This window comes from Chlorocebus sabaeus, chromosome 9 (genome assembly GCF_047675955.1).
Source record: "Chlorocebus sabaeus isolate Y175 chromosome 9, mChlSab1.0.hap1, whole genome shotgun sequence".
Classification (NCBI taxonomy): domain Eukaryota; kingdom Metazoa; phylum Chordata; class Mammalia; order Primates; family Cercopithecidae; genus Chlorocebus; species Chlorocebus sabaeus.
This window is the reverse complement of record NC_132912.1, coordinates 44,888,707-44,903,710: the sequence shown is the minus strand read 5'-3', so window position 1 is coordinate 44,903,710 and position 15,004 is coordinate 44,888,707.

Below are 15,004 nucleotides of genomic sequence, written 5' to 3'. Positions count from 1 at the left end.
CAAGATGATATTTGGGTGGGGACATGCCCAAACCATATCAGAAAGTAAAGGTAGAAGTCAAGCTTGGAGGGAAAGTGACACTGTAGATTAGTACATTTTTAAAAGAAAAACATTTTTTTTTTAATGTGGATTTTAAAATACCTCCCCTTCATTCAACATTGATTAAGTCCCTTCTACATGCCAGGCACTGTATGTGTGAAACAGTCCTAACTCTTTTTTTTTTAGACGGAGTCTTGCTTTGTCACCAAGGCTGGAGTGCAGTGGCACAATCTTGGCTCACTGCAAGTTACGCCTCCCAGGTTCACGCCATTCTCCTGCCTCAGCCACACAAGTAGCTGGGACTACAGGCACCTGCCACCATGCCTGGCTACTTTTTCTATTTTTAGTAGACACGAGGTTTCACCATGTTAGCCAGAATGATCTTGATCTCCTGACCTCATGATCTGCCCGCCTCGGCCTCCCAAAGTGCTGGGATTACAGGCGTGAGCCACCACGCCCAGCCAAAACAGTCCTAACTCTTAATGAGTGTAAGCAGATACAAAAAGGCTTAAGAAGTTCAGTTTTCTGAGACCACACTGCTGGACAGGGTATAAACCTGGGATACAGATCCACCTCTATTTGACCCCAAATTTGATGCTGGGATGGTTTCAAGTTTATTCTGAAAATTTGAGTCATTGAACCACACAAAGGTGAAGAGTCTCTGTCAGATGTGTGTATAGTGGTCTGTATTATAAGGAAGGACTGCAGGAAGTAACAAGACCAATTAAGAGATTTTATCTAAAAGAAGAGTAATGATAAAGGCAGTGGCAGTAACAGAAGTGGAAGAAAATGTTTTCTGATCATTTGGGAGATGGAGTAGGAAGTGCTTGGTCATGAGATGTGAAAGAAGAGGGGAAGTAGAGGGAAAACACAGCTGCTCAGACTCTGCTGGAAAAGACTGGGTACATAGCGGTGCCTTCCTCCTGGCAGAGAATGTAGGAAAATAAATAGGTAAGGAGGAAAAGGTATTTTTTACTCTCAGTGTCACATAAAATGGAATTCTATGGTCAAAAGTTGAATATAAATCTCTGTAGGCTAAGTCAATTTGTGACATCCCAACATATGTTTTCAAAAAAAACCACACATACTAAATCAAACCATTAAGAGTAACTGGGGAAATTTCCTAAAATTTGTATGCTAATAATATCACCATTTTTCATTTATTACTTCCATGGAGGAATTCTGAATCTATGGTTATGGCAAATGAGGCATCTTGTATAAAATAAAGCTAATACATTAAACAAAACATTTAAAATTCTATTGTCCTCAGAGAATAGAGAATGCAACTGAAGCCATGGACATGGAAGTGACTGCCTTGAGAAGTGGTATAGTAAGAAGAACTGGGAAGAAAAAACCCTGGAGAATAGGGTGATTTCCACGTCATTAAGTGAAGCTTGCAAAAGTGAGCATTGGGAGTCAAGAGACCTGCATACAAATCAGGAATGACTGCCTCCATAAGTCATTACAAAAGAGATGATGTCTGCTTTTCATTTCTATAACAGCAGCACCTAACACAGTGTGTGGTCAATAAGTACTCAATATGCATTATCTCAATGCACAGAGTCAAATATATTGCCAGGAGGGCAGGAAAGCTACAAATCAGCTATGATAATTTAGTGATTGGGCTTGTGTGCATGTGAGTGAGCTGGATGTCAGGCAGTGGGTAAAGTATTGAACTGGAGGTGAGAAAACAATGACACAAACTGAGGGCTTCTCTTCCCAAGTATTTGGCTGAGAAGAGAGATGTAGGTAGTAGTTAAAGGGTAAATATGGTAAAGAAAGCCTTTTATACCAAGATTCAACAAAAAGGATGAGTATACTTCTATGTTAAAGGGAAAGAGCCAACAGAGAAAATACAGTTTTGAGTTTAGAAGAAAAGGAAGAATGAATGCAGAAGGGCCCCCAAAAGACACAAGTGCAAGCAATCTGGATCAGGGGCAGATTCGCTTTGGACTTACATAAAAGCAAGAAGGGAGAAAGGACCACGTCATTCAAGAGATATTTCTGGTAGAGGAAAGGTTTAGGAAGAGATCTTTTGATGACCTTTATTTGAACAGACTTTTCAAAAAACTACTGTGGGAAAAATGACACTATATATAGAAAAGTCTACACTTCTTGATATACCTAACAACAACAAAAAAACAGCTTGTTACACTAAACAAACCCCAAATAATGTCTTCCATAAAAGTGGGTAACTAGAAAAGCAATTTGAGCATAAATCAAGGAGTTCAATTACCAGTAAGTGTATCAAAAAAGTGAAATATGGGTTTAATTTTTCCCACAAAGAGTTACAAGAAGTAACAACAACTTTCGGGAAAGAGGATAAAATAATTAAGAAGAAAATTATATGCAATTCCAAAATGTGTGAATATTCATAAACTCTAACATAAGTTAACTACAAAAAGGACCAGAAGAATCATCATCATAGGAAGCAATCGGTAATTTCAAAAATCAGGAAAGAAGGGATGATTCATATGTAATTTAATTTTGTTGAAAATATTTAAGTTCGAGGACAAAAATAGGTGATACATTGAAATGCAGAAACCATGGTGGAAAAAAAAAAGAAAGAGTTCAAGAAAGTTCAGTTTCAGTAACCAATATCTAGTAAAACCCTCAGGATCTAGTGGCTACAATCTGCGTTAATAGTGTCTGAAATATCATTAGATACCATTTTGGATAATTCTTACAGACTTGAGATGATGTCTATTTAAAGCTACAAAATAGTGCCTGCACTTAACAACAGACACACTCAAAAACAGGTATCCATGACTTTACTTTTACCTTTTATTTTTTTGAGACAGTCTCACTCTGTCCCCTAGGCTACAGTGCAGTGGCACAATCTCGGCTCACTGCAACGTCTGCCTCCCAGGTTGAAGCAATTCTCTTGCCCTCAGCCTCCTAAGTAGCTGGAATTGCAGGTGCACATCACCATGCCTGGCTAATTTTTGCATTTTTAGTAGAGATGGGGTTTCACCATGTTGGTCAGGCTGGTCTCAAACTTCTGACCTCATTATCTGCCTGCCTCAGACTCCCAAAATGCTGGGATTACAGGCGTAAGCCACCGCACTCAGCCCACAGATATCCATGACTTTAAAAATGGAAGAATTTTAAACTCTCTAAACAGGAAAATATTGGGAAACATTGTTACGAAAATAGATTTTAAAACACTTTGATTGAAGGCAATATTGAAGTACATTAAGAAAAATCCTATCCTACCATGACACTGGCAAGTCTGAGAGAGCAAAGAGAAATAAGTTAGAGTACTGTGATTTGAATTAATCAGGAGTTTGATTCTGTGAAATGAGCTGAGACCTTGTTTATTTATGGCTCCAAAGTAAACTAATTAATTCATCCATTCATTCAACACCCATTTAGTACCTGAGCCCTTAGCAAACATGCCACACACTGTAAGTTTTGGGGATATTACTTGGACCAACATAAACAAGGTTCTTATTCTTGTGAAAGTTATCTTCCAGTAAGGGAGTTAACAGACTGTGTTGCCCATCACCCCTGCCTGCTTTACCTAGGATGACTACTGATCTCCAGCTATTGGATCTTCATTCCAGACAATACGGTAGAGGGACAAAAGAAGGAGGAAGGCTTTTTAGAAGGTACTCATAGCACAATGCTTACAAATTATTGACTTAAAACTTAGTCACACAACCATACCTAGCTGCAGGGGAGGTTCAAAAGACATAATCATATAGCTAGGGTAATGAATACAGAAGAAACAATTGGATATGGAAAGGAAACTAACATGCTATTCCACAATCTCTAAAGAAATATTAGGGAAGTGTTGGCTTAAAGCAAGAATAGTCACAATACAATTTTACAACCCTTTGCAAGCATATATGAAAACATACAAAAAAGGTTGTAATGATCTTTTCTTAAGCTGAGAGGGCAGAAAAAATGAGAAAAATTAAATTATAAAATGAAACTTTGGTTTAGAGGTAAGAAACATTTTGCAACAGTCAGGAGATCACGGTTGTACAGTACATTATGTGAATGTTGTGACTCATTGGTTTCATCTTAGATATCATAACCTGACATTTTGTAAAAGTGGTTTTTCATGAGAATTTTTTCAGGTGCCCTATAAAGTCCTGTCACATCAGAAGTGAATAATAATCTTCCATATTCATGAGATATCTTAATGGCATCTTCTACAGTCGTCCACTGTTTAGGTAAACCTGGGAATCACGTTTGGATATTGTCTCATCCAACTTCTGTCACCTATCCCCATCATAAGTCACGAAGGTCTTGGATATTTTGTGCTCTAGCAATTAATTCATCATGAATCCTGGAGTTATTTGCTATTCCAGTCATTTGTCCTACTTCACTTCCCATAAGCATAATGAATTTACCACCATAAACTCCTAGATCATATGGAATTTATACATGTGATTTGACTTCTTGAGCAAAAATTCTATGGATATCTTGAAATTCTTGCCTAGTATAAAACTTATTTTCAGTAGAGATTACATTTCTGCACTCAGGCAGCTATGAAACTTTCACTGTTATTGCTGGTCAGGCTTTCCAGAGGTCATGATAACCTCCTAGGTTCTCTGGAAGAGGGACATATTCTTTCGGATGACATTGTAATATTTTGTTCGCTAAAATATTTTATCTATCTAAATCGATAGTTTCTAATGTCTTGAGTAACAAGACTAACAAGACTAGTACTTTTTATTTTTCTTAGCTCTGTGAGTTAATGTGACCAATGCCTGAGGTTAAGTAGTCAGGCCAGTATTACACTGGTCTTTGCCAGAACTTTTTGTATAATACATTTCTCTATTGTTTTCTACAAGTCACAGGATGTTAATACGGGTTCTAGAATGCAATTTTTAAAAACGTTTTGTGAATGACTGGCAACATGGTAATTTAATTTTCAAATATAATTTGCAAGTAAAATGTGTAGGACTCCAATAAGGCACAATGACCTAGATCCTGAGTATGATCCCATCAGAAGAAGCAAATACTGAGTTGAACAAGCTCACTAATGTCTGCTTACACCAGTCACTTTTGAATGCACAATGGCAGGCAGGGGGAATGACCTGTGGTTGGCAGATGTCCACTCAGTATGACCCTGGACTGGACATATAGTTACCTTGAGTCAGGCCAGCCATGTGTTGTTGGACTACTCCTTGGAGATACACTCATTAGTGACTGTTAAAGTACCTGAGTCATTAGGTGCCTGTAGACTATGCCCATTGAGATTTGCATTAGGTGCAAGCTGCCTGGTTGTGCTGACACTGACTGATGCTGTGAGGTTTCACAATGACATGGCAGCCAATTACATATGCTCAGATTTACCATGTACCAAGAGTTATTCATACAATCAATTAGGCAATTATCATTCTACACACAGGCAGTAATAAAGGGAGTCAAAAAACCACAACGATTACTCCGGAGATAAATGTACCTCCAGAAAAGTCCAGTGGGTCCAGAAGCCCTTTAGATACTGGTCAGAGGCTCCTTTGGGGCAGAGATCATAGCAGCAGCCACCAGGTATGGAGAAGTCCTTAGAGTTCTCATGGACAAAGCTTCTGAAGGCATCTTGGGCAAGACCTTGTATTTGCTGGTCTTATGATCCTCTGCAGATGGGTCCATTCTCATTTTCTCAGCCACCTTTCACTTCCTGTTAGTTCATTTCAGGTCTCTTATGACCCCAGGCAGCAGTAGTTGTTATTACCTCAGTTCATTCATGCATGTTTATCTCTTTGGGGATGAGGGGACATCTTCACTGTGAACATAATTCTACTGGAGATGAGTGACTTTATTTTAACACATTGGGATCACAAATTATTATCACATATCATCAGGGCAGACAATAGCTACCACCTGGGGCTGAAAGCAGATAACTCCATTTATTCTAGAAACATTCTGTCTTGATTACGGCACCAGTTACTGTGAGGGACTTCCTTTTCTCCACCTATTTTTTACAAGGTTTGAGTCTGAATTGCTAATATTCTACTGATTTACGGATGAAGGGACTGACTGCACCATTCCAGCCTGTCACAGCACTTGCATCAATACTTCCACTTTAAGAGTTTTCCACCTTGTCCAGAACTACAGTCCATTAATCCCCTCATTTTTCTCTCTTAAGAGAATAAACAACACATCTCATGTACATACCCACACCCCTCTTCTCTCAAATACCAAGTACACAAAAATCCAATCTCTCTCCTACCCAAGCAATTTTAGATAATCTCTTTCTCATAACTACTTTAAGCCCCCTGAGTCGATGCTCGTCCTTTCTCTGACAAAATCTCATCCCTGGATGAGCACCACTTTGTGTTGGCTCAATGACACCACTCAGCTGAATCAGAAAAATACCAAAAAGTGGTCAGAGATTCATCATAAATTCAAATAACTTACACAACAAATTGGCCCTAAATATTTCTAAAAATCAATAAAAGTTTTCTTTCTCCAATGACATCATTTCTTCAGAAACTCAACGTGTATAACTAATCTTTTCTATGTTCTTCTAACTTTTATTCAACTTCTTTCACCTGATATCTTGCCAAATCATTCAAGGAGAAAATACATCCCATTAGGCAAGAGCTGATCATCTTCCCATCACCTAAGAAAATAATATGCACAGGATGCGACCACCTCACCTTTCTCTGCCTCATCATGTCAGAAAAAGTACCCCTCCTTTTCTCACAAATCTGAGATAAAAAATTTAGATGGCCTGTAATTCCAGCACTTGGGGAGACCAATGCAGCCAGACTATTTCAGCCCATGATTTTAAAAACAAGCCTAAGCAACTTAGAGAAACCCATCTCTAAAACAAATACAAACAAATAAGTAGCTGAGCATGGTCATGTGGTGGCACATGCCTGTAGTCCCAGCCACTCAGGGCGGGGAGCACTGAGGTGGGAGGATCACCTGAGCCTAGAAGGTTGAGGCTGTAGTGAACTGTGATCACACCACTGCACTCCAGCTGGGGCAACAGTTATTTTTAAAAGGATCTTCTCTGTTAAAAATGATCAAATAAACAGATGGCTATGAGGCTGAGGTGGCTCCAGTACACTCAGTTCTTCCTTCAACAAACCAAAACTTGACTCAGTATAAATAATGAAAGGAAACTTAAGTTTAACCCATCAGAAACCAACAACTACCAATTAACTAGAGACTTTCCACTGTAATGTTCCAAATGAGGCCACTGCTCCATTTTACCCAATCAAGTATTTTCTTTTCTTCCACATTCATCATATAAGGGTCTTCCCCCACCCTCCCTAAGCCTCTCCGTGGGAGCTCTGGGGTGCTTGCAGTCTCAGGCTGTTTTATAAATTTCTGAATCCTCAAAATACACTTCGTAATGTTTCAAAGTGCCTAATTGTATCTTTTTTTTTTTTTTTTTTTTTGAGATGGAGTCTCACTCTGTCTCCCAAACTGGAGTGCAGTGGCCGGATCTCAGCTCACTGCAAGCTCCGCCTCCCGGGTTTACGCCATTCTCCTGCCTCAGCCTCCCCAGTAGCTGGGACTACAGGCGCCCGCCACCTCGCCTGGCTAGTTTTTTGTATTTTTTTAGTAGAGACGGGGTTTCACCGTGTTAGCCAGGATGGTCTCGATCTCCTGACCTCGTGATCCGCCCGTCTCGGCCTCCCAAAGTGCTGGGATTACAGGCTTGAGCCACCACGCCCGGCCAATATCTTTTAACAGCTCTTATGGTTGTGTCATTGTTTCTAGATTTTCAAGCTCTACCTCCTTCATGGGATTGATTCTCAGTATGTGAACACGTTCTCCTCTACCATCGTAAAGACTCTCCTAATGTGGGCACTTTTTTACAAAACTATACATACTCTTACTATATGATCCAGCAGTTGCACTCCCTAAGTCTTTATCCAATGACCAGAAAGCTTATGTCTACACGAAAACCTGCACACAGATGTTTATAGCATCTTAACATATTAAAATAGCTGCCAAAACTTAGGAGGAACCAAGATGTCCTTAAGTAGCTTAAATGATAAATACAAATGTGGTATATTTAGAAAATGAAATATTAATCACCTCTGAAAAGAAATGAGCTATAACTAACTGCATATTACATACTAAATGCATATTACTAACTAAAAGAAGCCAACCTGGAAAGTTATCTACTCTATGATTGCAAGTATATGACATTCAGAAAAATGCAAAACTATGGAGAGTGAAAACATTTGTGGTTTCCAGTGGTTAGGAAAAGAAAGGATAAATAAATGCAGCACAAGATTATTACAGTAGTGAAAATATACTGCACGATATCATAACAGCTATAATACATTCATCATACATTTTGTTCTCGTTATACATTTTCCAAACCCTTAGAATGTGTGCCACCAAGAGTATCGCTCTAGGTGATGATGATGTGTCAGTGTAAGTTCACTGACTATAATAAATATTCTACTCTGGTGTAAGAGGTTGTTTGTGGAGTGACCCGAAAGTGTACAGGAATTGAGGGTATATGGCAACTCTGGACTCTGCACTCCATATTGCTATACACTCAGATCTACTCTAAAATAATAATGAATCTTTAAAAATCTATTACTATCACGTAACCCTTTTAAAGTCTCCAACTGGTCTGAGCCCATTCTATTAAATCTCAGAAAACCCTGGTTAGTAAGCTAGTTCTGACCCAACTGGCAAGAGGCAGAAAAGACCCAGGGCGGGGGAGTATATTGCACATGCATACACCAGGAAACTGGAGGAAGCTTGGAGGTCCTTTAGCCTGGTCCTGAGCCCATTGAAACTGGAGTTATAGGCACAGATGCCTGGGCACTAATCTGAATTTGCCAACATCCAAGGCCATATGAACACAAACGCGCAGAGTCTCCTCTGCAATCTGTAGCTAAGGATGTTAGGCCATGATTGGACTAGGATGGGAGATGAACTGAGGACAACAGATTCTGTAGACTTTTGTTGCCTCTTCCCAGCCCCAAGCATTTCACTTTTTCCTCTGGCCACAGGCAGCAGGGGGGCTCCCTATGAACATCATCCCCACAGCCTATAGTTGTGTCACCTTCAGTCTCTTATACCCTCCTACGGCACAGTCAGTCAGGACATCCAGCCTTGCAAACTCAAGGGTCCACACATGGCCAAGATAATGGGGTGAGCAGAACCCTCACCTTTGATCTGCAGACAAATACCCCCTACCTTCTGGGCCTCTACCAGCAATTGGAGGCCCTGGAAATTTCCAGACACACACCAGTGTTCTGAACAGCAGGCTGCTGTCCCATCCTATGGCAGAGTAGACCTTTTCTTCTCCAGAATTACCGTTATCCAGTTGAATGAAATGTCTTTTTAACATAGAAAAAGGGCACAGAAACTAGTGTTCCTTGGCCCTGAAACCCATCACACCGTCTGCAGGTATACACCTGTCCTTAGCAAATACCACAGATTTTAGGACTCAGTCCCTGGAGTGTGGTCATTGGCTCTGCTTTCAGAAAACATCAAGGTACCTTTGGCAAGTCTGCAGACTTCATGAAGAAAAACAAAAACATAAACAAAACCAAGTGATGAACACACACACACACACACACACACACACCCCACAAAGTGACTAACAGGATGTCCCTCCAGGACATTTGCAGAGAGGGGAGAAGAAAACATCCCAGGACCCTTTCACAGCTACTTCCTTGAGCCCCTTTTCTGACGGTGCTGTCTAGACCTGTCTCAGCCCAAGCACTGCCACCCTGATATGCAGGAGCTGGTTTCCTGACCTGAAATTCAACATCAAGAAATGATCTCTTGGCCAGGTGTGGTGGCTCATGCCTATAATCCCAGCACTTTGGGAGGCTGAGGCAGGTGAATTGCCTGAGGTCAGGAGTTCGAGACCAGCCTGACCGACATGGTGAAAGCTCATCTCAACTAAAAATTTAAAAAACTAGCAGGACGTGGTGGTGTGCCCCTGTAATCTCAGCTACTTGGGAGGCTGAGGCAGGAGAATCACTTGAACCTGGGACGCAGAGGTTGTAGTGAGCGGAGACTAGGCCATTGCTCTCTAGCCTAGGCAACAAGAGCAAAATTCCATCTCAAAAAAAAAAAAAAAAAAAAGAAAAGAAAAGAAAAAGGAAAGAAAAGAAAGGATCTCTTCTACTTAACATTAACAGGAATGTCCTCAAGCAGTGTCCTCATTGGCAGGGGTGGAGTGGGGGAGTTTCTTAAAAAGTGAGGTCTCTGCCCACCATCTAGAGAACCTGGAAATTTCCACCAATGCCACAAAAACAAAATCACTGGATAGTGCTCCAGTGTATGGCAGATTAGACCATCTCTCCATTAGATCTGGGTTTCTATTCTATTGAATGAAATGGCTTTTCTATTACAGGGTTAGGATAAGGGATCAAAAGGGTCTTACAACTGAACTCCAGCATACAGTCTGCACAGACACTAGGCTTGTGCAAATGTGACACAGTGAGGCCCCAGGACCCTTGAGTCAGCTGAATGCATTGAATTTCAGGAAACAGCGAGATACATTCAGCAAAACAGTGGGCTTCATGCTGAAAGAAATCAAGCCAAGAACACACACATCACTCTGACACACACACAAAAGACACACATACACACATGTAAACACATATTCAGATACCCTAGTGACCAATAGGTCCTTTCACCAGGAACCTGCAGACAGGAGAGGAGAAAGCCTCCCAGGGGACCATCACTGTACTTTCTGGAGCCCCTTATCACATGGCTAGCTCCGGGACAGCACTGTTTTATCCCAGTCCAGCCCAAACTGCCATCACGCTCTGATGTAGAAGCTGGCCTCCTCACCAGAACCTCTCTGTCAGACAAATTTCTCTTCTTTTTAAAATGGTTAGAGAGAACCTTCAGACAGTGTTCCCATCAGGGTGGTTGGAGAAGGGGGCTTCCTAGGAAGTCGGGCAGGGCAGAGCTGAAGCCCTCTGGGTTAGTTGTGGGCTTTTGATATAAAGGCATGTAAGACTGCACAGGTCAGGGGGGTAGTGAAGGGATGGACTGGGGTGTGCTGAAGAACTCCAGTTGGGAGTGTCCTATTACTACAACAGAGTTCCTGAACCTAGGTAACATATAAAGAACAGAAATTTATTCTCTCACAGTTCTGCAGGCTGGGAAGTCCAAAATCAAGAGGCCTCTGGAGCAGGCATTCCTATTACATACTCACAGGGAGGCAGGTGAAAGGGAGAGAGGATGGATGTGATGTGCTCACATGACAGAAGAGTGACAAAAAGTAAACCTAATCCTTCAAGCTCTTTTTATACTTACATAAGACCTAGCTATTTTGTATGCATATAAAAAGTAACATCCCCCTCATCTACTACAGTGTAGTAGATACCACCCACATATGGGAAATGCAGAATAGATAAATAATTTATTCTCTCCTTTATAAGTTTTTCCAAAAAAACATGTGGCTTTTTTACCTAAACACCTCCATTAGGCTGCAGCTCCCAACACTGCTGTCTTAGGGATTAGAGTTTCAACACATACATTTTGAGGGATACATTAAGACCATAGCAATTGTAAAACCAGAGTATCCGAGCCAGGTCTCAATCAAGATAGAAGTTTATTTTGCCAAGGTTAAGAACATGCCCAGAAGAAATAAACACAGAATCACAGAAACAGTCTGTGGTCTGTGATTTTCTCCAAAGATGATTTTGAAGGCTTCAATATTTAAAAAAGAAAAGTGACCTAGAGAGGAAACAGAAAGTGTGTGGTGATCCTCATGTTGCAAGAGAAAAGGAGCAGGTAGGGAAACAGTCAATTACGTACTGATCTTATGCTCAATAAATCAGCACTTGATGAGATAAGATGAGCAGGGTAGCTACCTGTGGAAATGTTTAAACTCCTATCTGCAACTGCTTACAAAGCCAAGGAAAGGCGGCTTCTTGCATGACTCAGCTTTCAGTTTAATTTTTTTCTTTTGTCATAGTAAATTGGGTCCCCAATTTTTATTGTCCTTTCATACAGTGATCAATCCCTAGATCTATTATTTCACCAGGAGTTGCAAAATAGTAATATTCTAATGCTATCATTATACTTTCATTTATTCGCTGAAATACTTACATAAAAAGTGACTTCTCCTTGATCTGTTAGTTATCCAGTGACACCACCCACACAGGAAATGCAGAATAGATGAATTATTCCCTTATCAATTTTCCAAATAATAAATTGGATAACTGGCAGTCTTTCTCTTGCTTGTAAACTTATTTATTATAATTACAAATCCATGCATTTATTGCTGTTACTATACTAATTGATGTTCCAATTGTCCTGTTTTTGGACAGTAGGAGCATCATGTCATCTCCTAGGCCCTCTAATATACCCTAGTTATGTTTCATAGCATCCTTATTTTATGATATGTCTGGGAGATTGAGAATCATCTCATACATTTTCTGTCCAGACCTAAATTCAGGCATTTCTCCAAGACACTCTGATCTCTCTTTTATAAAAAATTGTTATTTCCAGAATATAGCCTGGATATGAGAAATGCTGCCTTACTAAGTTGGTCCTTGATTCGTGCCTTTTTCTGTGAATACATACAGGAGTTCTCCTTCCTTCTGGGTTCTCTCCTTTTTTTTTTTTTTTTTTTTTTTTTTTGAGAGTTAAAACATATCATGACATGAATCAAGTTAAACTATGCCTCTGAGTTTCAGTTTCCTTTACAGACTATTTATTTTGATGATTTCATGAGTTAGCACACAGAAAATGTATAGTAGTTTTTGTGATATACTTCAGGTGATCAGTAAATTCTCAGCACAAAATGTGCAAATGGTGAAGGGGGGAACTCCCATAAGTCCTACCTAACTGGATAGCAAACTCCTTAAAGATAGGATCATAGTTCTAAACCTCTGTGTATCCACCATAACTCCTAGCACAATGCTTTGCATCAATCATGAGCTCAAGAAATTATTACTGATGGCCAATAACCAATACATATGTACTTTCCAACCAAATAACAAGAAGAAAATCTATAAATAGCAACCTGTAAGAATCAAATATTTCTGTGTATTGTCGTAGGTCTGTGAAACCACAACACACTGAGATATTGAAAGACATGGACTAAATCCAGTTCTAAAGCAATTTGAAATTTCCACAATATAACTTAAATTCATTAAATTTTCAGATTTCTGAATTCATTCAAGTTCTAAAGTTATCATTCTGGGATAGTTCAATGTCTTTAAGTTTTTAATCTTCTCCATTCTAATTTCCTGCTATAAAATCAATAAAGTGTAGGTTGTAAAGAAAAAAAAAACATATCATGAATCCATGATGACTTGTCCTATCCAAATTGAGGACTATAAAGTAGTTGTTTATTACTTTGTAACTTCTATCTGTATCCCCTTTTTTCTATACTAAGAATCCTAGGTCCTCAATGACACCAGGAATGACAGAATTAAAGTATTATTGCTCCTCATCTCCTTCATCCTATAATACCGATCTACAAACTGAAGATGAACAATACCAACAAAAAACAGTTTTAGGGTCCTTGTTTGGCAATTCATGTTTTCCTTAGGATATATTTCCTTTTGGTTGTACAAATTGCAATGCTTTAAAGCGACTTGAAACAGTTACTCTTGGTATGTTTAGAACCCTCAACTAGTGTTTTACGACACACTTATGTTTAGGTATTTTATATTCATTTTCTATTTACTGAATTTTCATCATTTATTAAGATATTATTATGAATAATATTAATACTGGCTGGGTATGGTAGAATGGTTCATTCAGATTGGTTGGGACTTGGGTACTCACTTCAGCAGCACATATACTAAAATCGGTTGGGACTTGGGCCATACCAGTGTTTAAATATTTCTCTATCCCCCTGCCTTGATGGACCCTGCTCTGCCATGAAAAGTTGACTAAAGTAAGTTTAATTCATTAAAATGTGACTTTAATGTGCCTACTTCTCTTGCAAGACATTTGCCAAGGTTCTAAACTGAATTCTGGATAAAAACAGGTAACAAATTCTATTATCTGTTCAAGAAATGAATTCTCTGCATTTGCAGAAGCAAGAAAGGATGACAAAACTTTGCATCCTTCAAATGAAGATGAAGTGGCCAGGTGCGGTGGCTCACGCCTGTAATCCCAATACTTTGGGAGGCCGAGGTGGGCAGATCATCTGAGGTCAGGAGTTCAAGACCAGCCTGCCCAACATGAAGAAACCCCATCTCTACTAAAAATACTCAAAAAATAGCTAGGCATGGCGGCAGCTGCCTGTAATCCCAGCAACTCAGGAGGCTGTGGCAGGGAGAATTGCTTGAACCTGGGAGGCAGAGGTGGCAGTGAGCCGAGATCACACCGCTACATTCCAGTCTGGGCAATACAGCAAGACTCCATCTCAAAAAAAAAAAAAATGAAGTATGCAGAGAAGAAAGAGCTTTTACTTACTTTCATGAAGTACTGAAGATGTGACCTCAATTTCACTTGCTGCTTGATCAGACTGAAAGGCTGAGTGAGATACTGTTGGTGCCAAGCTCACTAGCGCTAGTAAATCTCTCTAGGCTCTGGCTATGCATGGAGCTGGCACTGGTGTCATCACCTCCATGATGTAGATCTTGCTCATCAAACACTGCAACCAGCTAGAAATGAAACATAAATGTGCATTTATAAATAAAGACATTTAAATTACTACCAAAAATTTATACTACTTTGACATAAGTCTTACAGTGGGAAAATATCTGAGTGACCCCAAAATGTTAAGTTTTAAGAAGCAAAACCTTGGCTGGGTGTGGTGGCTCATGCCTGTAATCCCAGCACTCTGGGAGGGCGAGGTGGGCAGATCACCTGAGGTCAGAAGTTCAAGATCAGCCTGGCCAACATGGTGAAATCCCGTCTCTACTAAAAATACAAAAATTAGCCGGGTGTGGTGGCACACGCCTGTAGTCCCAGCTACTCGGGGAAGGTGAGGCAGGAGAATTGCTTGAACCTGGGAGGTGGAGGTTGCAGTGAGTGGAGATCGCACCAATGCACTCCGGTCTGGGCAACAGCGTGAGACTGTCTCAAAAGAAAA